Genomic DNA, 24,668 nt, shown 5'->3' with positions numbered 1-24,668 from the left:
GTGTCACATTTAAAAAGAGAGTTGCACCAGACATAAAAATCAGTATGTAGCTGGAGCTAGCATCACCTGCCATAAACCAGTCCACAATCATCACCTGTGACAGTGCTGTTTTAATAAATAACGAATGGTTCCTGATATGTCCATGAATGGTCCTTGTCTGTGATTAGTCTTTTTTGTGTGTGTGTGTGTGTCTATGAATGGTCCATAAACCAACTGCTCTATCTTATCAATACTTGACAATCTGACTCGAGATGACTCAGAATCAGAATCACCTTTATTGTCATTGTAATTTGCATTGCAATGAGATTTGAGTGCAACTTCAAAAAGATGCTTTCCGTGGTGCGAGTAAGTTTTAGCCAAATAAAAGATAATACAATTTAACAATAAATTATTCAGACTATATGTACAACTAAATAAACATAAGATAAAATAAAATGTGGACCAAGTAAAGTGTAAAACGAGAATTATATACAACTGTGGAATCATATTGCACGGGAATACTGCACATGGTTTACAGATATTGCACAAGAAACTTTAAGTGGATCTATGTCGTAGTCAGTGATGCCAGTAACGCGTTACTCTAATCTAACCACTTTTTTTAGTAACGAGTAATCTAACGCGTTAATCTTTCCAAATCAGTAATCAGATTAAAGTTACTTCTCCATGTCACTGTGCGTTACTATTATTTTTCATTGTGGGTCGATAGCAGCATTAAACTTGGTCTGTGGGCAGGAGGTCGGGGTTCGACTGAACTGCCCACTTTAAGTGAGCTGTGAGCTTTTCATCCACGTTTTTTTTTGCAGCTGCTCGACTCGTCGTCGTCTCCTCTTAAGGCACGGTGATCAGCACACCTGCACTGAGCTTTACAAAGACATTTTTATACTTTTTTCCTCCTTTATTTAGAGCTGAGCTGAGCCGCTCCATATCTGCACGTTAAAACAGCTGATCCTCCGCGACGCGTCAACAACTAACACTATTTTCCACTCAAATGCACCTAAACACTCTTTCTGAGGACCACATGATGTGAAAACACAGTAAAACTTTCTTACCTGTAAATCTGGTCACGTTTTCTGCATAAATAAATGTTATCCATTCTTTGTGCTCAAACGCCAAAGTAGGGGCGAATCCAGATGGAATGGGGGCGTGGGGCAGGGATGTGCCCCCCCACAACACCCCTAGATTAAAGGTCCAGTTTTGAAGCCTTTTTTTTACTACAACTACTAATACTACTTATAATAATATTAATTTCGACAAGTAAAATATTTAGAGAGAATTTAAATGTTAGAAAAATGCTAGAATGAATTTAATAGTTACATTTATAAACAATGTAGGTTCGAAATTGCAAGTTTTACTGTTACAGTGCTGTCAACAGTTAAATATGAGGTCAAGAAAGAGGTCTTTATTTTACTTTTTATAAAACAAGTATTTATTTTCATTGAAGTCAAGAAAGGGTGACTATAAAGTGAGTTTTGGCAAAACAGGTATCATTGTCATGTTGAGGTGGCAGAGGGTTGTTGTCGGGAGCTGGGAAAAGTAACTAAAAAAGTAACTAGTAATCTAACTTAGTTACTTTTACAATTGAGTAATCAGTAAAGTAACTAAGTTACTTTTTCAAGGAGTAATCAGTAATTGGATTACTTTTTCAAAGTAACTGTGGCAACACTGGTCGTAGTAGGTTTATTGTACAGATTAATAAAGAAAAACTAATATCTTTGAAGAAGATGCCTTTGTGTAGGTTATAGAGCAAATGGCTCTCTGGGCAGGATAATCTCAGCTCTTGTGCTGGGAAAGATCATTTTCTAAAGCAACTGGGCAAAACACTGTTAAGCTTTGTAGAGTAGCTAAGAGACATGTATGACTCACTTGAAACTGTGGTGGCACAAATTAGACCATGGAGGTACACCACATCCTTCATAATTAATGGGAAACACTGATGTATGTATAGTCTTTCATTTTACTTATGTTTAATACATGAAATCAATATTGTCTTTGTCATTTTATTAGATTAACATTGGATTGATGACGCCAAATGGAACCGGTTTAAAACCTCTAAGAGGGAAAACACTCCCGTTATTTGTGGACCCAGAGGTAGCAGCACCTGATATCCTGAAACAAGCTGTCAAGAAAATGAGAACATTTAACAAGGACACATAGCTGGCACCACGAGGGGGCGTTTTGGGGGTGACGCCCCCTCACGTCATCAACCTCGCCCCCTCGGATGTTAGAGTTATCAAAAAAATAAAAAAGAAAGAAAAAGAAATACTGCAAAATATTAGTTATTCAATAATATCACGTATTTAACAAATAAACCAAATTAATTAACTAAAGTAATTAATTTTAAAACAAACGGATATGGCGTGTGTCTGTGTTCAAGGGCCTGACCATGACTCACTCTCTCACACACTCAGCTCAGTCTCTGATCTACCTATAATATATAGTCGAAAAATTCCACAGACTCATCGGATAAAACGTTTGAATTCGATTGTATCGGTCGTTCTAGCAGATTTTGGAAGCCCGTCACATCGGCCCCGTCGTTATATGAGCTGATCAAAGCGGCCTCGTTGTAGACTGAGTCCCTACGAATCGCCATCTGGATAAAGTCCCCGGCCCTGGAGTGTGTTAAAGCCTTTTCGACCGAGTTCTGAAGAGTCCCAACGACGTTACGATAAAATTCAGCGTAGTCAGGAATTTCGTCGACGTGGTGGAAATTTAGAGGTTGCCTGATTTCAATATTGTTAAAAGCCGGTCTCCTGATGACGTTAGCAGCCCCACCGCCCGTCATGGGAGAATGCTGGCTGGACCCTGGTCGTGCATCATCGACGCTTTCCATCAAAACAGAGATTGCAGCGTTTATCGGAGTTAAATGCATTCTGTTTAAAATATCTTCTCCGCACGCAGTGCGCAGGGAGGGGCTTCTTAAAGGTGAAAAAACGCGTGCGTCGTTAGGCATTTGATTTAATTCATTCACCGCGGATTGGACGTGAGGATTAACTTCGCACACGAGGAGGATTAGGCGTCATTTAAAGGAGTCAGGCGTACCAGGTTCAACACCCTGTCTCCGGACTCGTGTCGAGGCGGAGTGTGTGGCGATTCAGGGGGATCTTCACTCACAGACTGGAGCGGCGAGTGTAACGCGTTAATCGCAGAAATGATGTAGGGGTTAATTTCTTCCGATTCCCGTTCAGCCGCCAAATTGTTAAGAGCATCATTTAGCGGTGTTAAACGAACACGGCTTAAAAGTCTCTCTCCGGACTCGCTGTTATTTCGAGGCGGTGAATTTAACGCCTCGGGTAATGGGCCATCTGCTCCAGGAGCGCTCCCCGCTGAGTCGATTATTGAAGCGTTTAAATCCAATACACGTCCGAAGTTATTTTCCCGGCCTGAATTCTCTCCTTCCATCTTTAAAAATCCGTGCTGAGATGAATCTACCTAAAAAAAAAAAAATCAATTAATATACCTCATCAATCAATCAATCAATCAATTTTTTTATATAGCGCCAAATCACAACAAACAGTTGCCCCAAGGCGCTTTATATTGTAAGGCAAGGCCATACAATAATTATGTAAAACCCCAACGGTCAAAACGACCCCCTGTGAGCAAGCACTTGGCTACAGTGGGAAGGAAAAACTCCCTTTTAACAGGAAGAAACCTCCAGCAGAACCAGGCTCAGGGAGGGGCAGTCTTCTGCTGGGACTGGAATTCATCGAAATGAATTCTCCCGTTCCATCGGGATAAGAAAAAAAAAATTAAAACAGAATACACATTTTCCAACAAGTTGCGAGATGAAATTAATTCCAGCTCAGAATATCTTCGAGCTTGGCCTGTCGGTGGAAAACAGATGGTCTCCCGCCGGCACGAGCTGAAAAAAGAGAAAAAAAACGTTCGTTATTAAATATTTAAAATAAATAAATAAACTCCGACTCCTTACCGTGTAAATCTGAGGATCGTTTTACGGTTCTCTGACACTGACCCGCTTCTCCACGGGCTGTAACAGAAAAAATTTGGGTTATTATTCCAGAGTTTTAAATGTAAATTAATTTTTGGTCGGTGTACTTACATCTGTGAGATGAAGTCGAGGCTTCCAGGCTTCAAACTTCTTCAGGGGGCTCTGACTTGATTTCTAGAATTAAAAAAAAAAAAAAAAAAGCAGTGGTCTCCCAACTAGTAATATTCTGTAATATTTCAAATATATTACCGAGGCCGGGTCCAAACGCACTCTGCAGCGTCTGCGTGGCTTTGTCTAAAAAAGACACAGTTTCAGACCGTGAGCATCATTTAAAAAAAACACGCATTTCTGTCAAAAAAAGATTACTTAAATCACTTACCCTGAAAGCTGATCTGGTTTTCGTACTCTGTTCAAAGACAAGAAAACTTAATTAAACAACGTGTTTTTTTCACGACCAGGGAATTTTTTACCGCGAATTAATTCTATATTATATCCATTGCGGACTCCTGACGTCTTCTCTCCTCAATCGTCGTGCTGAAAATGAGAGGAGACTCCTTCTCACGGGGGTGTGACGGAGAACAGCCCCCAGCGCCATCTAGTCGATGAGCTAACGGAACCCCGCACTCATCGACGAGGTAATCTTTAGTTCTAAAAAACACCATCTGGCGTGACTGAGAAGAAAGTTTGCCTTCAACAAACAGCATGAGCTAACGGACCCGCCGCGGTCGCTGATAAGGTAATCTTTTGCTCTTTAAAAAAAACACCATCTGGCCGGACACCCCAGCCAGGCCACACACACACACACACACACACACACACACACACACACACACACACACACACACACACACACACACACACACACACACACACACACACACACACACACACACACAGGTATTACAACCGCTGGGGTCATGTTTCGCTGAGGAGCTTCTGTGGATATTCGCCCGGCTCGCCTCTTGCTGCAAAAAGACTTAATCCTCCTGCCGTTACAGCGGAGAGACGGCTATTTTTAATCCTTCTTTAATTTAAGAATTAAAAATTATTAAAGGGGGTATTAAAATATTAGAGTCTGTTTTAAATATTCACATTTAATTATATCATAACTCAATATTTCTGTAATTAGAGAAATCCTTAAGAATTAAAAATATTAAAGGGGCATTAAAATATTTACGTTTAATCACTAAAATGAAGAAAACCTCCCATAATTGTGTAAAAGATACGGGTATTTTTTTTTAACGTTCTTTAATTGAGGAATTAAAAAGACCATAAAAGGACGCGCTTTAAGAATTTAAAAAATATTAAAGGGGTATTAAATATTAGACACTGTGACGTGACTGATTCTGATTGGCTGTGACGTCATAGGGGGCGGAACTAGGGGTATGGGGTGGGACATAGTGACGTGGTCAATTCTGATTGGCTGTGACGTCATAGGGAGCGGGATTGGGGGTGGGGCTTAGTGACAGTCGATTCTGATTAGCTGTCAGTCATCCATCAAATTTAACCATAAGGTGGTTTAGTCTTCTCTCTAATGCCTGATGACGCATAATAACGCAAAGCAAGATGGAGGCTGCTGGCAACAGCTCACAGGCTGCATCCGCCATCTAGAGGATTAAATAGAAATCGATGGTCAGAACGCATCCAGATGACCTCGTCCACACCTGCACGATGACATCCAAAGTGCATGTAGACAACACTTTAGATGACACAGACTGCTGTCAGACGGGCATAAGAGGCGCTGAAGACTGCCCGATGTCCAAACGTCTGGATGGCAACCACGGGACCGGAGTGGGAGGCAGCGCTGTGTTCCTCACACGCACAAGTCAAATTAAAGAATTTGAATTTCTTTTTTGCTCACTTCAGGACAGTGGTGGGCACAGTTCCGCTAATCTGCTAGCCGCTAATTATCGAAGCTTATGTGTTCATTATCGGATTAGTTTTTCAGATACTTTTGAAAACCAGCAGTGGACTAATCTTGGCATAAATTTTGGTCCAATAATTTTTAGACCGCTAACATATTTTTGCAGGCGTGGTGAACAAAGCTTAACAGTTACAAACATAAATGTTTTGTACTAGATGTACAGTTCTATTCTTTGCAAACAGAGGACAACTGGTCACAGAGAAGAAAAAAATTTAATTTCTTTTGAGGCCATACTGGCTCGCTGGTAATATCACCCAAGTCATCCAGAGGCATACAGTTTTAAGTTATGGTTAAAATTTTAATCAAACTAATTTCAGACAAGTTATTTAAATTAATGTCACTGCTGAAGTTTTTAAAGTGAAAATATCAGAAAAATGTTTTCAGTTTTAAATTAATGAACTAATTTGGAATGTTTTATTGTGGACATGCTGTCTCCACAACAAAGTGCATTATGGATAATTTCAGCACATACATGACAGGACAAATGCATTTGAGACGCTCTGATCAGGTTTCACATGGACAACAGCATTAAACTCTTTGTATATTGTGCCTAAAGCTCTCATGAATTTATTCTCTGGGTTTATAGACGTATTGTTTTTTTTGTAAAAATGCCAGAAGAAGCTCACGTTGCTTCTCCATTATTTTCAATTCGAATCATTGTGAGCTGCTATCGCTTCTTGTTTGCTCTTTAACATCTTGCTTATGTCAAACACTGTCTGTCCTCTTTGTTCCAGAATAATATATATGTCTGAAATTTGGTTTGCATTTATTAAATTCCACACAACATAGCAGACAGGGATTATTTATTCAGAATATTTGTTTTAGCAAGTTTTCAGGGTCTCTACTGCCATCTCATCTTAGCTAATTATAGGCCAATCTCCAACCTTCCTTTTCTCTCAAAAATTCTTGAAAGGGTAGTTGTAAAACAGCTAACTGATCATCTGCAGAGGAATGGTCTATTTGAAGAGTTTCAGTCAGGTTTTAGAATTCATCATAGTACAGAAACAGCATTAGTGAAGGTTACAAATGATCTTCTTATGGCCTCGGACAGTGGACTCATCTCTGTGCTTGTTCTGTTAGACCTCAGTGCTGCTTTTGATACTGTTGACCATAAAATTTTATTACAGAGATTAGAGCATGCCATAGGTATTAAAGGCACTGCGCTGCGGTGGATTGAATCATATTTGTCTAATAGATTACAATTTGTTCATGTAAATGGGGAATCTTCTTCACAGACTAAAGTTAATTATGGAGTTCCACAAGGTTCTGTGCTAGGACCAATTTTATTCACTTTATACATGCTTCCCTTAGGCAGTATTATTAGACGGTATTGCTTAAATTTTCACTGTTACGCAGATGATACCCAGCTTTATCTATCCATGAAGCCAGAGGACACACACCAATTAGCTAAACTGCAGGATTGTCTTACAAACATAAAGACATGGATGACCTCTAATTTCCTGCTTTTAAACTCAGATAAAATTGAAGTTATTGTACTTGGCCCCACAAATCTTAGAAACATGGTGTCTAACCAGATCCTTACTCTGGATGGCATTACCCTGACCTCTAGTAATACTGTGAGAAATCTTGGAGTCATTTTTGATCAGGATATGTCATTCAAAGCGCATATTAAACAAATATGTAGGACTGCTTTTTTGCATTTACGCAATATCTCTAAAATCAGAAAGGTCTTGTCTCAGAGTGATGCTGAAAAACTAATTCATGCATTTATTTCCTCTAGGCTGGACTATTGTAATTCATTATTATCAGGTTGTCCTAAAAGTTCCCTAAAAAGCCTTCAGTTAATTCAAAATGCTGCAGCTAGAGTACTGACGGGGACAAGAAGGAGAGAGCATATCTCACCCATATTGGCCTCTCTTCATTGGCTTCCTGTTAATTCTAGAATAGAATTTAAAATTCTTCTTCTTACTTATAAGGTTTTGAATAATCAGGTCCCATCTTATCTTAGGGACCTCGTAGTACCATATCACCCCAATAGAGCGCTTCGCTCTCAGACTGCAGGCTTACTTGTAGTTCCTAGGGTTTGTAAGAGTAGAATGGGAGGCAGAGCCTTCAGCTTTCAGGCTCCTCTCCTGTGGAATCAGCTCCCAATTCAGATCAGGGAGACAGACACCCTCTCTACTTTTAAGATTAGCCTTAAAACTTTCCTTTTTGCTAAAGCTTATAGTTAGGGCTGGATCAGGTGACCCTGAACCATCCCTTAGTTATGCTGCTATAGACGTAGACTGCTGGGGGGTTCCCATGATGCACTGTTTCTTTCTCTTTTTGCTCTGTATGCACCACTCTGCATTTAATCATTAGTGATCGATCTCTGCTCCCCTCCACAGCATGTCTTTTTCCTGGTTCTCTCCCTCAGCCCCAACCAGTCCCAGCAGAAGACTGCCCCTCCCTGAGCCTGGTTCTGCTGGAGGTTTCTTCCTGTTAAAAGGGAGTTTTTCCTTCCCACTGTAGCCAAGTGCTTGCTCACAGGGGGTCGTTTTTGACCGTTGGGGTTTTACATAATTATTGTATGGCCTTGCCTTACAATATAAAGCGCCTTGGGGCAACTGTTTGTTGTGATTTGGCGCTATATAAAAAAATTGATTGATTGATCTCCTGCACAGTAGTGTTCATGGCAGTATTCAGCCTAAGTACTGAGATATCTCATAATCCTTTGCACGCCAGAGTTGTTGCAGCCGCTTTCTGCAGCTGATGAAAAGAAATAAAAATGTACATTTTGGTTTTATAATGTTCATTTACAATTGTCATGTTTTCTCTCTGTGCTGTTTAAACCGCAGCAACTCTGGCGCGCAAAGTACAGTATTATGGGCCTTTCACACTGAATCCGTCAGATGCATCAAATGCGCCAAAAATCGGTGTAAAAAGCATTATCTTCAATGACGCGTGGCGTTTTAGATGCGTCAGATGCGTCGCGTCAAAAGCTGAGCTAAACCAACGCATCTAACGCATTGCCGCTTGTCAGCAGGCTGACGGAGTCAAAGTTCAAGCCAATCCAACTTCCAACCTGCTGAGCTGTGACGTACCTTTGCGTTGTCCAATAGGAATGATGCGTCGGGCCAAAACACGGAAGACGGGTGGTAGAAACCGCATTGGCTGCCATCTTGGAAGGGGCGTCCTATCTATGGCAGAAACCACTGATCTCTACAAAATGGATCAGTGGAAACCACTGATCCGTGCAAAACAGAAACGTGTCACAGGACTGCTCATTTATGGAGCAGTTTTCTGAAGAAAAATCCTTCAAAATGTTTTTTGTTGTTACCTCATTATTTCTCATTGCTGTTAAAAAACAGTTTAGAACACTTGTAATTAAAATAGCTAAATAAATCAATAAATGGTTCTTTAGAAACCGTTCCTCTGTAATTTAAAACCACCTGTTATTTCAGATTATTTCATTTCTTGTTTAACATAAGGAACCTCAGACATTTATTTTTAGACAAAATAACATGGAAATTTGTACATTTTTTTTTAATTCTGGTAGATTATTTATATCTCATTTTAAACAGAAAAACACACTGTAAATAAATACTAAGGTTTATTATAAATGCAACAGGAAATAATATAACAATGACTGCAGTGTGATTGTAAAGTAGGATTTCTGTGACAAACCTCATGATGATTTATATATATATATGTCATTTCAACTTGTAATTTCGCCAAAATATGTAATTGCCTTTAATGTTGCTATCAGGACAGAGTCATTTCTAAAATATGAATTTGAACACAATGGGCCTCATGTATCAATGTTGCGCACTTGTGGCGTAAATTTACGGCGTAAACTTGAAATACACCAAAGTCGCCGTGACATGTATCAAGCAGTGCGTACCTGCCCATTTCCAACATACGCCTGACGTGATCTTGATAAATGTGGCGGGTGGAACCGATCGTAATTATAATAAACACGCCCATAAATATTCAGACTCTGCTTCAGACACACCCTCATTTTACGACATAGAAACCGGAAAGACGGCAATGAAAAAGAACTCCACCAATCACGACGCGTAACAATAGAGCGTCAAAAGCGGCCGTCGTATCAATTGTTTTGTAGTATATAATCAATAAAGTGTTACAGTGGTCCCTCATTAATCGCTGGAGTTAGGTTCTAAAAAATAGCACGTAATACGCGAAACCGCGACGTAGTCAGCGTTATTTTTTACAATTATTATAGACGTTTCAAAGCTGTAAAACCCCTCACTACACAGTTTATACACTTTCTCAATCAGGCATGAACATTTTCTCACTTTTCTCTCGTGTGTAAACACTCTCAAAGTTCAAACCTTAGTAGGAAAATAATACCAAACTGTTTTCAGGCCCAAACTTTTGTTTGAGAGATAAAAATAGAACGTTTTCCTATAAATAATTATGTTGGCATTTAGAACTAACAAATTAATTTTAACGATCAACGAACGAGGTCGGACACATAAAAAATGATTAATAGTGACTGACCAGTATGTCACAGATCGCTCCTCTGCATCCTGACGCTGCGCCTTTTTCCACTCACACCTGGCTGCAGGTGTTTGTTTCCGTGTGACAAACACAGTTATGAGTAGTTGTTGGCGCTCTTTTCTCTTCTGGGCAACAAGATTCTTATAAACAGACACGCAGAACACAGAACACTGTTAAAAAAAAAAGCATGCAAAATAACGACGAGGCCGCGAAAGGTGAACCGCGTTATAGCGAGGGACCACTGTATTCTCTTTTCACATGTCAATAATTCTTGACGTGGATATTTGCTCATTCAATTAATAAGACACGCCTAATTTTTCAGATTTCTTTATTCTTAAGATGTATTTCTTTATTTATTTTATTGTGACAAACGAATGGAGATGACAAAACCTGATTGCAGCACAGACGAAGGGAATGAGAAGATTACAGTTGTAATTATCAATTTCATTGTCTAAAATGATCACACCACATGAAGTTAAGCTCAGTGCTGCTCTGGCTCCAGTGTCGAAGTCTGGAGAAAAAGGTGAGCAGCGCTTTCTTTGCAGTCAGCGCTGTGACCACGGATCGTGCTCCATAACAATCCCACAAAGGCGGGATTTGTATTGATTATTATGTAGTATAATCAGGAAAGTGTTATTTATGTAACATATGCATTGATTTGTATAATGGCACTGTTTATCATGTTGATCATCTTCATTTTTATGTGGATTCCAGCGCTGGTTCATTTTGGTGTATAATTTACACCACCTCTCGACCTGGTGTATATTTTCAGCGCAGTGTACGCCAACGACCACATTGATAAATGCCAAGTAGCGCAGCCGTTTTGGCATAGAGCCCATATACGCTCAAATATCGCCGTACGCAACGTTGATACATGAGGCCCAATACGTGGAGAGCTTCTACCTGTGCAAATGTCTTTTGACTTTGATTTTGTGGACATTTTTAATGATCCGTTAATTTATTGTTAAAATATAAAATGAAACACCTTTTTAAAAAAATAATAAAATAGTTGCTGTTCAGAGAGCCTTTATTTAGAAGCAGGTGATGTTCTGCTGGATTCTCTGGACCAGATGAAGGTCTCTTCTGCAGGTTTGAACTCTGGTGGTTTTGCTGAAAAACAGAGATGTTTTCTTTCGACTGGACTTCGCGTGTTCAGCTCATCAATGGAAGTTTGGTTGTCTGCACAGCAAATGTTCCTGATTGGGACAAATAAAAATATTTCTTTAAATATAAAGAAACACTAAACAGTTTATATATAAAAAAAGGGGGAAAATGGGAAAAAAACGATGGAAAAAACGCCCGAAAAAATAAGTTGAGCTTTTGTGGTGTCTGAAAAAAGCTGTAGCTTTATTTGGTAAAAATAAAAAGACTGAACCATTTACAAGTTAAAGTGTTCACTCAGATCAACTGTGCTAAAAGGCTAAGCTAATGTTAGCGATCATTAAACCTTCAAAGCAGTTAAGTAAACGTCACGTTTTATTTTTACATTATTCTCACCTCGATAAAGCTGCAGAACTAAACTCCGTTGGGCAAACTGGGACTTCGCATATATCCAAAAAGTGGAAGATTTCGGACTGAGTGGGTTTGCTCCATCACCCCGGCGGCCTGGATCGCTCTGCCCAGTGATGATGCCTGAAGGCCTGCTTCTCCGTGCGGTTTGGTCCACTGTCGCGGTTCGTCAGTCCTCCTCATCCATCCTCCTCCTCGGTCGGCGTCACTCCGAAAAGTAGCTGAAAAAAAAGCTTCTCCCAGCAGGGTGATGGGAGAATCATTCTACTGCTGTTTTTTAAAGCTTTTTTTTGTGGTTCAGGCGACGCAAATTCAAGATGGCGATCGCTGAACTTTTTCAGATTGTGGAAACAGCCAGAGTGTGACGTGGCAATCTCCGTCCCCCACTTTTTTTTTTTTTTTTGCCGCTTCCAAAGCGACGCGTCTGACGTCATCCGACGGATCCAGATCCGTTGACGCATTGGCCTGACGGATTCAGTGTGAAAGGCCCTTTATGTGTTCAGCTCTGAGCATCTGGGCACCAGTAGATGGCAGTGTTCTTTTTTTTTTTTTACTCCAGTTATAATAGACGGTTATCTCATCACAACTTTTGCAAATGCCTTTTTTAACAAATAAAAAAATGGCATATTTTACAAAAGCACATTTATATGTAAATACCAACACACACACACACCTCACATTAACGTGTTGGTTTTTACATAGAATGAATTTTACACATTTTACCCATAATCCCTTTGGCATCTGTCTGTTACAAATTAGTACATTATTTAAAATTAAAAGATATGTGTTATATTTTAACTTTGTACAAATGACAGAAGTGACATTAATGGAGTTATTCTATCCATATTAATTTGATTTATAAATCAAAACCATAAGTAAAAACTGCTTTTTTGTCCAAGACCTCTGCCTCACAGTGACGCTGCTATATGCTGTTCAGGAATAATGACTTTTTTTTATTGTGTGTGTAGAGTTGAGTTTGGCTATTCACAGCTGCTTCACTGCAACAAGATATGTAGTAAACAGGAGCTTCCAGCAGTGGGTAGAGCACACAAAGGATTTCTGACTTCCAGCTTGAAAATCTACATATTTTAACATGATTTAGAATTAAAGTAACAAGTTGGACATTAAACATCCAGTTATGTTCTGGTCCAGTGTGTGTTGAATCAAATGCATTTAGTTTTGGGTTTTGACAGTCAGACACAGAATTTTATTAAAATTCAGGAACTAATATTGCATTTAATAATTTTTCATTTTCATAATCATTTTAATGAGGGTAAGATGTTTTGCATTTGGAACATCGATACTGAACAAAGTTTTTAAACAAACTGATGATTTTGATCCCATCACCTTTTTAAAAATATTTGTTTTTAATTACCTTTTCTGATTTTAACCAATTTAATCAAGTTTTAGATTTTTAATATTCAAATTATTTGAGTGTTTTCGAAATATATTGGTTTTTTTTTTTTGTTTGTTTGGAGACGGAAGCAGCTGTCTACAGTGCGGGTGGGGAGCTGTTGACCCTGACTGGGGATGTTGTCGGGCGGTGGAAGGAGTACTTCGAGGATCTCCTCAATCCCATCGTCACGTCTTTCGAAGAGGAAGCAGAGACTGGGGACTCAGAGGCGGACTCATCCATTACCCAGGCCGAAGTCACCGAGGTGGTTTGAAAGCTCCTCGGTGGCAAGGCTCCTGGGGTGGATGAAATCCGTCCTGAGTACCTTAAGTCTCTGGATGTTGTGGGACTGTCCTGGCTGACATGCCTCTGCAACATCGCGTGGCGATCGGGGACAGTGCCTCTGGATTGGCAGACTGGGGTGGTGGTCCCTCTGTTTAAGAAGGGGGACCAACTATAGGGGGATCATACTCCTCAGCCTCCCCGGTAAGGTCTATTCCAGAGTACTGGAGAGGAGAATTCGACCGATGGTCGAACCTCGGATTCAGGAGGAGCAGTGTGGTTTTCGTCCTGGTCGCGGCACACTGGACCAGCTCTACACGCTCCATCGGGTGCTCGGGTGTTCATGAGAGTTCGCCCAACCAGTCCACATGTGTTTTGTGGATGTGGAGAAGGCGTTCGACCGTGTCCCTCGGGGCACCCTGTGGGGAGTGCTCCGGGGTCCTTTGCTAAGGGCTATCCGGTCCCTGTACGACTGCAGCAGGAGCTTGGTTTGCATTACCGGTAGTAAGTCAAACCTGTTTCCAGTGCACGTTGGCCTCCGCCAGGGCTGCCCTTTGTCACCGGTTCTGTTCATTATTTTTATGGACAGAATTTCGATGCGCAGCCAGGGTGTAGAGGGGGTCTGGTTTGGGAACCACAGAATCTCGTCTCTGCTGTTTGCGGACGATGTGGTTCTGTTGGCTTCATCAAATCAGGACCTTCAGCGTGCACTGGGGCGGTTTGCAGCCGAGTGTGACGCGTCTGGGATGAAAATCAGCACCTCCAAATTCGAGGCCATGGTTCTCGAACTGAAAAAGATGCTTTGCCCTCTTCAGGTCGGTGGAGTGTCCTTGCCTCAAGTGGAGGAGTTTAAGTATCTCGGGGTCTTCTTCACGAGTGAGGGACGGATGGAGCGTGAGATCGATAGACGGATCGGTGCAGCATCTGCAGTGATGCGGTCGCTGTATCGGACCATCGTGGTGAAGAGAGAGCTGAGTAGGGGGGCAAAGCTCTCGATTTAAAGATCGAGCTACGTTTCAATCCTCACCTATGGTCATGAGATTTGGCTCATGACCGACAGAACGAGATCGCGAGTACAAGTGGCCGAGATGAGTTTCCTCTGCAGGGTGGCTGGGCGCTCCCTTAGAGATAGGGTGAGGAGCTTGGAGTCGAGTCGCTGCTCCTCCACGTCGAAAGGAGTCAGTTGAGGTGGCTCGGGCATCTTTTCCGAATGCCCCCTGGACGCCTCGCTGGAGAGGTGTTCCGGGCACGTCCCATTGGGAGGAGGCCCCGGGGAAGACCCAGGACACACTGGAGGGACTACATCTCTCGGCTGGCTTGGGAACGCCTTGGGGTTCCCCCGGAGGAGCTGGTGGAGGTGTGTGTGGATCGGGAGGTCTGGGCGGCTTTGCTTGAGGTGCTGCCCCCGCGACCTGACTCCGGATAAAGCGGAAGAAAATGGATGGATGGATGGATGGATAATAAAGACTACGCCATGTCTACATCATCCCTGGTTCTCAAGACCAGCCACCTAAGTGGCTTTACTCTTTTTTTTATTCTCCTATTTTACTTACCTTTTTAGATATACCTTTATATACTGGCATAGTTCCACCTTAGAATTGGAATATAATATATAAGATATACCTTACTAAATTTTCATGTAAAGAAAAATTTCCCGAAATTTATTTTATAGGTTTTGTTTTCATGTGTTCACAGCCTCCCCTCGATTATGTCAAATTAACAGAGTTTGGTGTGAAAAGCCGGGTCCACAAATTGAAGGTTCTGATTGGTTAAACTCGACTTTGTTGTTACATTTCCTGAAGAAACAAATATCCTGCCAACTTAAATTATTTCATCTTAATAGTAACAACTGTTACTGCTGAGAAGAAGCTGTTGTTAATCTGAGAGATTTTTGATATAAATGGTTATGTTCCAGAACATTTATGGACCAAATGGTAAACAGGGACGCCTCAGAGACGGAGACAGTTTGTGGACTGAATTCGTCCTCTCACACACACACACACACCTTCATATTTATCACAATCTTCTATTAAAAGTACGTCAGCTGTGGAATAAAAACCACTTTGACCTGAGAACTGTGATATCATGGAGGACAAAAACTGGACATTTGTCTCTAAAAGGTTGCCATGGTAACATTTGACAACCTTTTTCAACCATTTAACTTTGATCTTTGTCATTATTTGATAAAGAGTTAAAACAATTTGTATCTGAATCAGTAAAGTTAATGAGTGTAAATGGGTCACAGATCTACGGGGCAAATTAAAAGCCCAAACATTAATGTTGAGTCCAGTTGTCTCTGTGTTGTTCCACTGCTGTTTGTGTCTCAGAGAAAATGGTGCACGGTTCTTAATTTTACTGCTTCTCTTTTACTTCAAACTGAAACGTGACTCTGGCAACACAATTTACACATCATCCAAGTTTAAATCATTTCCTTGATGTTCATGAATGAATTTGTAAAATGTAAAACTTTAAATGTATCATGGATCAAGTGTCATTTGTCTCAGTTTGTGTGTTTTACAATCAAGTCGTCACAATAAAAGTACAAACAGCTTCATTCTACAACATGATGCTCTTCAATCAAAAAGTGTGTTAGTGGGGCTGTTAATCAGGACAACTGGGCACAGAATGAAAACATGAAACTTTCAGGGTTTGTTCTTGATGACAGAAGCTTTAATTTAAGATGTGGAAATGTTCTCACTTTGACTTCTGGGGTCAGCTAGAGGTCATTGACCTCTGGGATGTGAAAAGTCTGAACATGAAATTAGAAACGTGTGAATCTGAGGATGTAAATGTGATAGAAATGTAAACCAAATATGTATTTCCATGTTTTTGGACATAAACTCATTTCTGATAAGTACAACACCCCCAGAGGTCAATATGGGGTCACCAAGCTGAAGCAAGTGTCCACTTTGACTCATGGCTCCAAACACTGTCCCTGGAGATTGAAGAAACCTAATCTTGACCCTAGTGTATTGACAAATTATAGGCCGATATCAACTCTTATCATTTTGCTCTAAAATTCTGGAAAAAGTGTCAAAGCAAAGCCGCGCTGCAGAAAAGTTGATTACGGACCCGCTGCACATTTTCAGACCCCTCCATGATTTCTAAGTGGGAGAACTTGAAAAATCACAAGGTGTTCAAATACTTATTTTCCTCACTGTATGTATTTACATTTTTCTGGACATGAGAAACTCATTTCTGATCAGTACAACACCCCCAGAGGTCAATATGGGGTCACCAACAAGCTGAAGCAAGTGTCCACTTTGACTCCAAACACTGACCCTGTAGATTGACATGCTGCTCTTTGTGAGGTCATAGAGGCAGGCTGACTTTGAGTTGGATATACAAGTGCTGACTCTACTTCTGTCTTGGATGTTTGTTCTTGACCACACCCATGATGCCAGGTGGCTCTCAGTCCATGTGAAGGACACGATCCAACTGTCTGAGACTCATCCAGAGACACATTCAGAGTTTGTGTCTGGACGCTTTATCAGTAAAAAGACGATTAGCTGCTTTTCTGCCGTTGAAACCAAACACCATGAATTTATTTTTGGTAAATGGATTTTTCAAACACAATGCAAAGGTCAAAGGTGATCAGCCCCCACAGAGGATTGATTGATAACATTTTAATATGATGTCATAGAGCCGCATCAATGTCATGCAGGAGTGTTTTACAGAATGACCACAGAACACAACTGACACATTATGGTGGGCGTGTCTGTCCATGCAGAGGAGGAGGAGCCAACATCCAGCTGACTGAAGCTGTCAGAAACCTGATCAGAGCAGCTGAACGTCAGTGTTGTAAATGTGGACACCCTGTTGTCCTCAGTTCATGTCCGTCTCTTCTGTCATGTTGATCTTCCAACATTTTTGCTGCCAAATTGTCTTCATGACAGAATCAGAAACGCCGCTGATTCAGCAAAAATGTTGTTCCCCTTTAAGACGCTCCTCGTTCCACCTCCACCATCAACTTCTGTCACCGCTGATGGTTTGACCTCTGACCTTACAGGTACAGCAGCAGACATCATGAACTGGTTCTAGTTAATAACCAGAGCTCACCCGGGTTTATTCTCCAACTATTTCCCTGCACTATGCAGGTGAGGAAAATGATGACAAACCCCAAATAAAATTCTTTACCAACAGCTGAAAAATTTCTTGAATGACATCTTGTTTTGGTAAAAAATTGTCTCTCATGCAACTTGGAAACCTGCACAATTCTGGGTGTATTTCGTGGTTCTCATGAACAAAATTTGGTGTTTTGCCCAAATTTAAAATTCTGCAATGAAGAGCAGAACTTTAATGAAACAAACAAAACCATCAGAATTAAAATTGATCAAAAAAGAATTTAGGTGAATTTTGTTTTCCAAACAGTATTTGATGTCAACAAAAATTCAAAATTTTGTGAGGAAGAATTGTTTACAGTATCAAAACTAAGACTAAACAGAATCAAACTAAGTAATCTGAATCAAAATAAAAATCAAAGCGAAGAAACATTTTGAATACATTTCTCCCCCAAAATGTATAACAAGGAAGGATTGTGAACAGTGTTTAGATTAACCAAACAAAATCAACAGAATTAAAATCAGAAACAAAGAGAAAAGTGTTTTGATGAATTTCACTGTTTTCACCATAAAAAATTTACATTTTCAAACAATTCCAAATTTTAATATTTTGTGAGGAAGAACCATGAACTGTGCTTTGATGAAGGAAACAAAAACATGATAATCAAAATCCATCAAGAAAAAGATTTTACCAAAAAAATATTCTACATTTTCAACACTCAGAGAATCGTAAAGTATCCCAGCATGCAGCAGGACTCCTGACACAGACGCCATCTCACCTCGAAGACAGCAACACCTTGCTGACAGGTTAAACACCAAGAACATCCAAACACGGGAGGTGATGGTCTAGTGGTTAAGCGTTGGACTCGAGACCAGAGGATCCTTGGTTCAAATCCCAGCCTGACTGGAAAATCACTAAGGGCCCTTGGGCAAGGTCCTTAATCCCTAGTTGCTCCTGGTGTGTAGTGAGCACCTTGCATTGCAGCACCCTGACATCAGTGTTTGTGTGAATGGGTGAATGTGAGGCATAATTGTAAAGCACTTTGAGCGTCTGTTGCAGACTGAAAAGCGCTCTGTAAATGGAGTCCATTTAACACTTGAGCGTCTGTTGCAGACCAAAAAGCGCTCTGTAAATACAGTCCATTTAACACTTCACACCACCTTTTAGTCCAAATTTTCTGCCACACTGAAAGCCACCTTATTTTTGTTCCTCTTGGATTTCTTTGTAATAGAATGTAACGAGCCCCAGAACCGGGGTCTGTAGTTGGACCCAACCACAGCTGGCACTGCATCCGAGGGCTCTCTTCAAGATGGTGATCGTTCCCTTAACTGCAGACAACTGCACCTCATGTGCTCTTGGGTGACCGGGGATTACCTCAAGGTATTTCTTCAGGTTCTTCTTCATCAGGCCTGTTGCCCAACAACAACTGGGATGATATCGATGTCTTTCAATGATCATGTTGTTCGTAGGTCATTTTTCAGGTCTTGGTATTTCGTGATCTTTCACCTTTCAGCTTGATTCAGGCCGTAGTCATTGGGGACTGTCACATGGATGATTTTGGTTTCTCTTGCTTGTTCCAGATGACAATATCAGGTTTGATTGCACCTCCTTCCATATGTCTTCCTGCTGGGATCTCTTTGTCGTAGAAGACAGTTACTTTTCCGTTGGATGAAACTGGTGCTGGTTCATGCTCCTAGACGTGTTCTTTGACTTCCATCTCCAGTTCCTTGCATACTTTCCAGTGGAGATATTGACAGATCTTGTTGTGTCTGGATGTATAATGTCCGTCTGCCAGGAGGATCTGACATGATGATGTTAGATGGTTTACACTCTCAACAGCTGTGTGACAGAATCAGCATTTATCATTTTGTGAGATCCCTGACATTTTTTTTAAAGCCATTTGTTAGAAGTCCCTGATCTTTCTCCATCAAAACCAAGTTCTCCATTTTTCAGCCACTGCATTGATCCAACTTTGTCAATGTTTTCCTTTTCCAGTTCTTCTTGGAATCGTCCAGCCCTTTTGTGTTGTTTCCATCTGTCCACTCGATGTTTTCATTCTCTGTTGTTGTTTTGTTCTCTGGTCTGTCTTGCAAGTTTTGTTGCAGGTGTCAGATTGTTGCTTTCCTCTCTCTTCTAGGAGGTCTTCGGCCAAGTTTTTTGCCAGTTTGATGACTGACGTTTGCTCGGATAAGTTCTTCTTGTGATGTTGTCCTCCCTTTTTACGATTTCTTCTTCAGAGCTCTTTAAGTACTGTCCAATACTTATTATAGACGCTCTGTCGGCTGGTTGATTTCAGTGAGACCCAGACCTCCTTCTCTGTGAGGGAGATATATTCTGTCCATGCACTGATTTCTGTATGTAACCCTGTGGAGGGTGAGCATCTTCCTGGTTTTCGTGTCCACGTTGTGGCCAGTCTACTTTGCCAAACCCAAAGGTCACCACTGGTATTGCAAACTGGTTTATGGCTGTGATCTTGTTTTATGGTGTCAACTTTGATTTGCAGATAAATGGAAAATGGACGCTTTATCAGTATAAAGACCATCTTACGTGGTATTGCTGTCACGAATATTGACATCATGCCTCTTACATCAGTGGTGTCTGATCACTCACTTATTAAGTTTACAGTTTCGCTGCCGTGTTTAGTGGAACAACAACCTTATATATCATTACGGTGATGCATCAACTCCTCAACTAAGACTGAACTCGACGCTAGACTGCCTGATGTCTTAGCTTCACATCTGACAAATACCCAGTCAGTAGACAGACTTGTGGATAGTTTAAACTCAGTGCTCAAAACTACACTCGACATGATTGCGCTCCCCCAAATCACAGTCACCTTGTTCAAAGATTATCTGCGTGACCTCAAGCATAAAGCAAGAGGTCCAGAAGGGAAATGGCGTTGTTCAAAATTAGAAGTATTTCATCTTGCATGGCGTGATGCTATCTTAGACTATAAGCATGCATTATTGGCTACAAAGCGGACTTACTACTCTGATTTGATCAACAAAAACAAGCATAACTCAAAGTTCTTGTTCGACACGGTGGCAACAGTTATTCATGGACAACCACCTGTAGTTCGCTCTCCTTTTACAGCACAAGATTTCCTGGATTACTTTGAGAAGAAAATAGAAGACATCCGGTTAAACATATCCCGGCAAGCCTTAACCCAGCAACTACACCCTGCTATTGAGGTGGGCACCACTACTGAGGTATTATCTAGATTTACAGAATTTGATAGTATCTCACTTGGCGTGCTGACAAAACTCGTAATGTCAACAAAAAGCACAACCTGTTTATTTGATCCTATACCAACAAAACTGTTTAAGGACCTGTGGCCCACACGGGCCGACTGTGCTGGAAATTATTAATCTTTCTTTAACTTCTGGATCTGTTGCTAAATGTTTCAAATCTGCAGTGATTAAACCATTACTTAAGAACCCTAATCTTGACCCTAGTGTATTGACAAACTATCGGCCGATATCAAATCTATCATTTTGCTCTAAAATTCTGGAAAAAGTGGTGTTACGGCAGCTCGTAGACTATCTTACTGAGAATAATCTCTTTGAGTCACTGCAGTCTGCTTTTAGAAAATATCATTCCACAGAGACGGCTCTCACTAAAGTGGTGAATGATCTTCTGCTTACAATGGATTTGGATATCACTACGGTTCTGCTGCTGTTAGACCTCAGTGTTGCATTTGATACAGTGGATCATCATATTCTACTTGATAGGCTGGAAAATAATTTTGGGATTACTGGGAGTGCCCCTGCATGGCTGACGTCATACCTGACCAGTCATTCTCACTGTTTTGTACAGTAACACTACCTCTAACCTTAGTGACATGAAATTTGGGGTTCCTCAGGGGTCTGTCTTAGGCCCCCTGCTTTTCTCCCTTTATATAGCACCCCTTGGGCACATATTGCGGCGTTTTGGGATTACCTTTCACTGCTATGCAGATAATACTCCGTTATATACGCCGATACCTGCTGGTAATCTCGTTCACATAAAATCCTTAGAAGACTGCCTTGCAGCAGTGAGAAGCTGGATGTCTAGAAACTTCCTACTTTTAAATTCTGAAAAGACTGAAATGATGGTTCTTGGTCCAGTGAGACATCGGCATCAATTTGACCAGTTAACACTCAGCCTAGGCTCGTGGGTCATACATAACACTGACAAAGTGAGGAACCTTGCGGTAATTTTTGATCCTTCGTTGTCCTTTGGTCTCCATATTAGAAATATAACTAGGATCGCTTTCTTCCACCTGCGAAATATAGCGAAGATTCATCCCATCCTGTCTATGGCTGATGCTGAGACCCTGATCCATGCATTCATCTCTTCTAGATTGGACTACTGCAATGTTCTATTTTCTGGTTTACCGCAGTCTAGCATTAGGGCTCTCCAATTGGTTCAAAATGCTGCAGCCAGACTTTTGACATGAAGCAGAAGGTTCGACCATATTACACCCATTTTGGCATCCCTTCACTGGCTTCTTGTCCCAGTGAGATCAGATTTTAAGGTTCTGCTACTAACCTATAAAATTATTCATGGACTGGCACCCTCCTACCTAGCTGACCTAATTAAACCTTACGTACTGGCCCGGGCTTTACGTTCTCAGGGTGCAGGACTACTTTGTGTCCCTAAGGTGAATAAGAAGTCTGCAGGTCACAGAGCTTTCTCTTATCATGCCCCTGTTCTGTGGAATGATCTCCCTGTGTCAATAAAACAATCAGATTCTGTGAAGACTTTCAAGTCCAGACTTAAGACGCACTTATTTTCCCTTTCACATGGCTAGCATACTGGTACAGTTTTGTTTTACGCTTTTTACTCTTAATTCATGTTATTAGTAATTGGAGTGGGCTGCAGCCTCAACTTTACCTAAATTCTGGGTCTTTTAGTGAAGCTTTGGGCTAGCGGCCGGCGATCACCTTAGTATTTCTGTTTTTCTTGTTGATTAATGCTGGCAAATTATACAGTATTTTTTGTTTTTCTGATGCCTGATTCTGTTTTTTCTCTGTTTAAGGTGCAGCTCCATCCAGAGATGGAAGCTGTGTTTGTGTTGGCGACCCTCCTGTCCTGTGCGCCAACAGCAATTCTTGTATATTCGTCCATGAATTGTTCTGTGAATTATTTCTGTAATTTATGTTTGTAGCATGGCCTAAGCAGAGGGCCACCCCTTTGAGTCTGGTCTGCTTGAGGTTTCTTCCTCAGAGGGAGTTTTTTTCTTACCACTGTTGCTCTGGGGGTTGGTAAGGTTAGACCTTACCTGTGTGAAGTGCCCTGAGGCAACTCTGTTGTGATTTGGCGCTATATAAATGAAAATAAATTGAAATTGAGTTGGACTGCATTTATATAGCACTTTTCCATCTGCATCAGGTGCTGAAAGTGCTTTACAAAGATGCCTTTTACACACACACACACACACACACACACACACACACACACACACACACACACACACACACACACACACACACACACCAATGTCAGGGTGCTCACTACACACTGGGACCTTGCCCAAGGGCCCTTAGTGACTTTTCATTCTGGCTGGGTCTTCAACCGAGGATCCACTGGTCTGAAGCCCACGCTTAACCACTAGACCATCACCTCCCTTTTTAAGTGGTTTAGGTATTATTGTGTTACTCTCGCTCCAATTTTCATAAATGGCATCAGCTATGATTCCTGTCAGTCATTTGTACATTGCTGTTAGGCAGCAGATGGGTCTGCACTTGTTGGGAAGCTGTGTTTCCTTGGTCTTTTGGACCTGTATGAATTATCATGTGTCTTTTCAGGTGGCCCTTTCCTCTAAATCTGCGACCACATTCGGAACAGCCAAATTGTTTTTGTCCTGTATGAATCATCATGTGTTTTTCCAGGTCACCCTTCCGTCCAAATCTGCGACCACATTCAGAACAGCCAAATTGTTTGTGTCCTGTGTGAATTATCACGTGTCGATTCAGGTCGCCCTTTTCTCCAAATCTGCGACCACATTCAGAACAGCCAAATTGTTTTTGTCCTGTGTGAATTATCATATGTCTTTTCAGGTGGTCCTTCTGTCCAAATCTGCGACCACATTCAGAACAGCCAAATTCTTTTTGACCTGTGTGAATTATCATGTGTCTTTTCAGGGTGCCCTTTTCTCCAAATCTGGAACCACATTCAGAACAACCAAATTCTTTTTGACCTGTGTGAAATATCATGTGTCTTTTCAGGTGGCCCTTTTGTCCAAATCTTTGACCACATTCAGAACAGCCAAATTGTTTTTCTCCTGTGTGAATTATCATGTGTCTTTTCAGGGTGCCCTTTTCTCCAAATCTGCGGCCACATTCAGAACAGCCAAATAGTTTTTGTCCTGTGTGAATTATCATGTGATTTTTCAGGTGGCCCTTTTGTCCAAATCTTTGACCACATACAGAACAGCCAAACTGTTTGTGTCCTGTGTGAATCATGTGTTGTTTCAGGGTGCCCCTTTGTCCAAATCTTTGACTACATTCAGAACAGACAAATTGTTTTTGTCTTGTATGAATTATCATGTGCTTTTTCAGGTTACCCTTTTCTCCAAATCTGCGACCACATTCAGAACAGCTAAACTGTTTGTTTCCTGCATGAATTAACGTGTGTCTTTTCAGGTCGCCCTTTTCTCCAAATCTTCGACCACATTCAGGACAGTCAAATGGTTTCTTTCCTGTCTGAATTGTCTTCTGTTTCTGTGTTTTATTCCAATCAGAACAGCTCAATGGGTTCACGCTTACTCGCCTGCCCTTGTATTGTTCTGAATTGTTCATGGGTCCAGATGCTTGAGAATACATAAATTCTGCTTCAGCAATGTTGCATTTGCTTGAACTAACAATACTGATATTTTTTCGACAGTTAAAACTTGACTGAAGTTCTCTGGTCTGTTTCCAGTCATTACTGTCATCAGTCTCAGTTCCAGAACTGTCTGAACTCCTGCCACTGGTATCTGGTTGTAAATGACTGTTTGGACCTGAGTTGCTGGCTGGTTGTGGTCCTCCATCGTCCTCTCCATCAGCTTCTGCTGTCAGTGTTCTGTGTACAGATGAGCTGCTGGTTACAGGCTCAGCCTCTGTGCT

The 24,668-nt window shown here is 41.1% G+C and overlaps 1 protein-coding gene and 1 long non-coding RNA gene across 2 annotated transcripts in view; both read right to left on the bottom strand.

The window, feature by feature from the left end:
• The window catches only part of LOC117530232 (putative mediator of RNA polymerase II transcription subunit 26), a 792,446-nt gene that overhangs the window by 689,945 nt on the left and 77,833 nt on the right, over positions 1-24,668 (bottom strand). The window lies entirely within an intron of this gene.
• Positions 6,555-24,576, bottom strand: LOC117530254. Its single transcript, XR_004566263.1, has 3 exons — positions 24,385-24,576; positions 18,288-18,297; positions 6,555-6,565 (listed from the first exon to the last, which is right to left on the bottom strand). It is a non-coding gene; the product is annotated as an uncharacterized LOC117530254 (long non-coding RNA).

This window comes from Thalassophryne amazonica, chromosome 18, assembly GCF_902500255.1.
Source record: "Thalassophryne amazonica chromosome 18, fThaAma1.1, whole genome shotgun sequence".
Lineage (NCBI taxonomy): Eukaryota > Metazoa > Chordata > Actinopteri > Batrachoidiformes > Batrachoididae > Thalassophryne > Thalassophryne amazonica.
The sequence above is the reverse complement of the archived record's forward strand: the minus strand, read 5'-3'. Positions and strand labels throughout refer to the sequence as shown.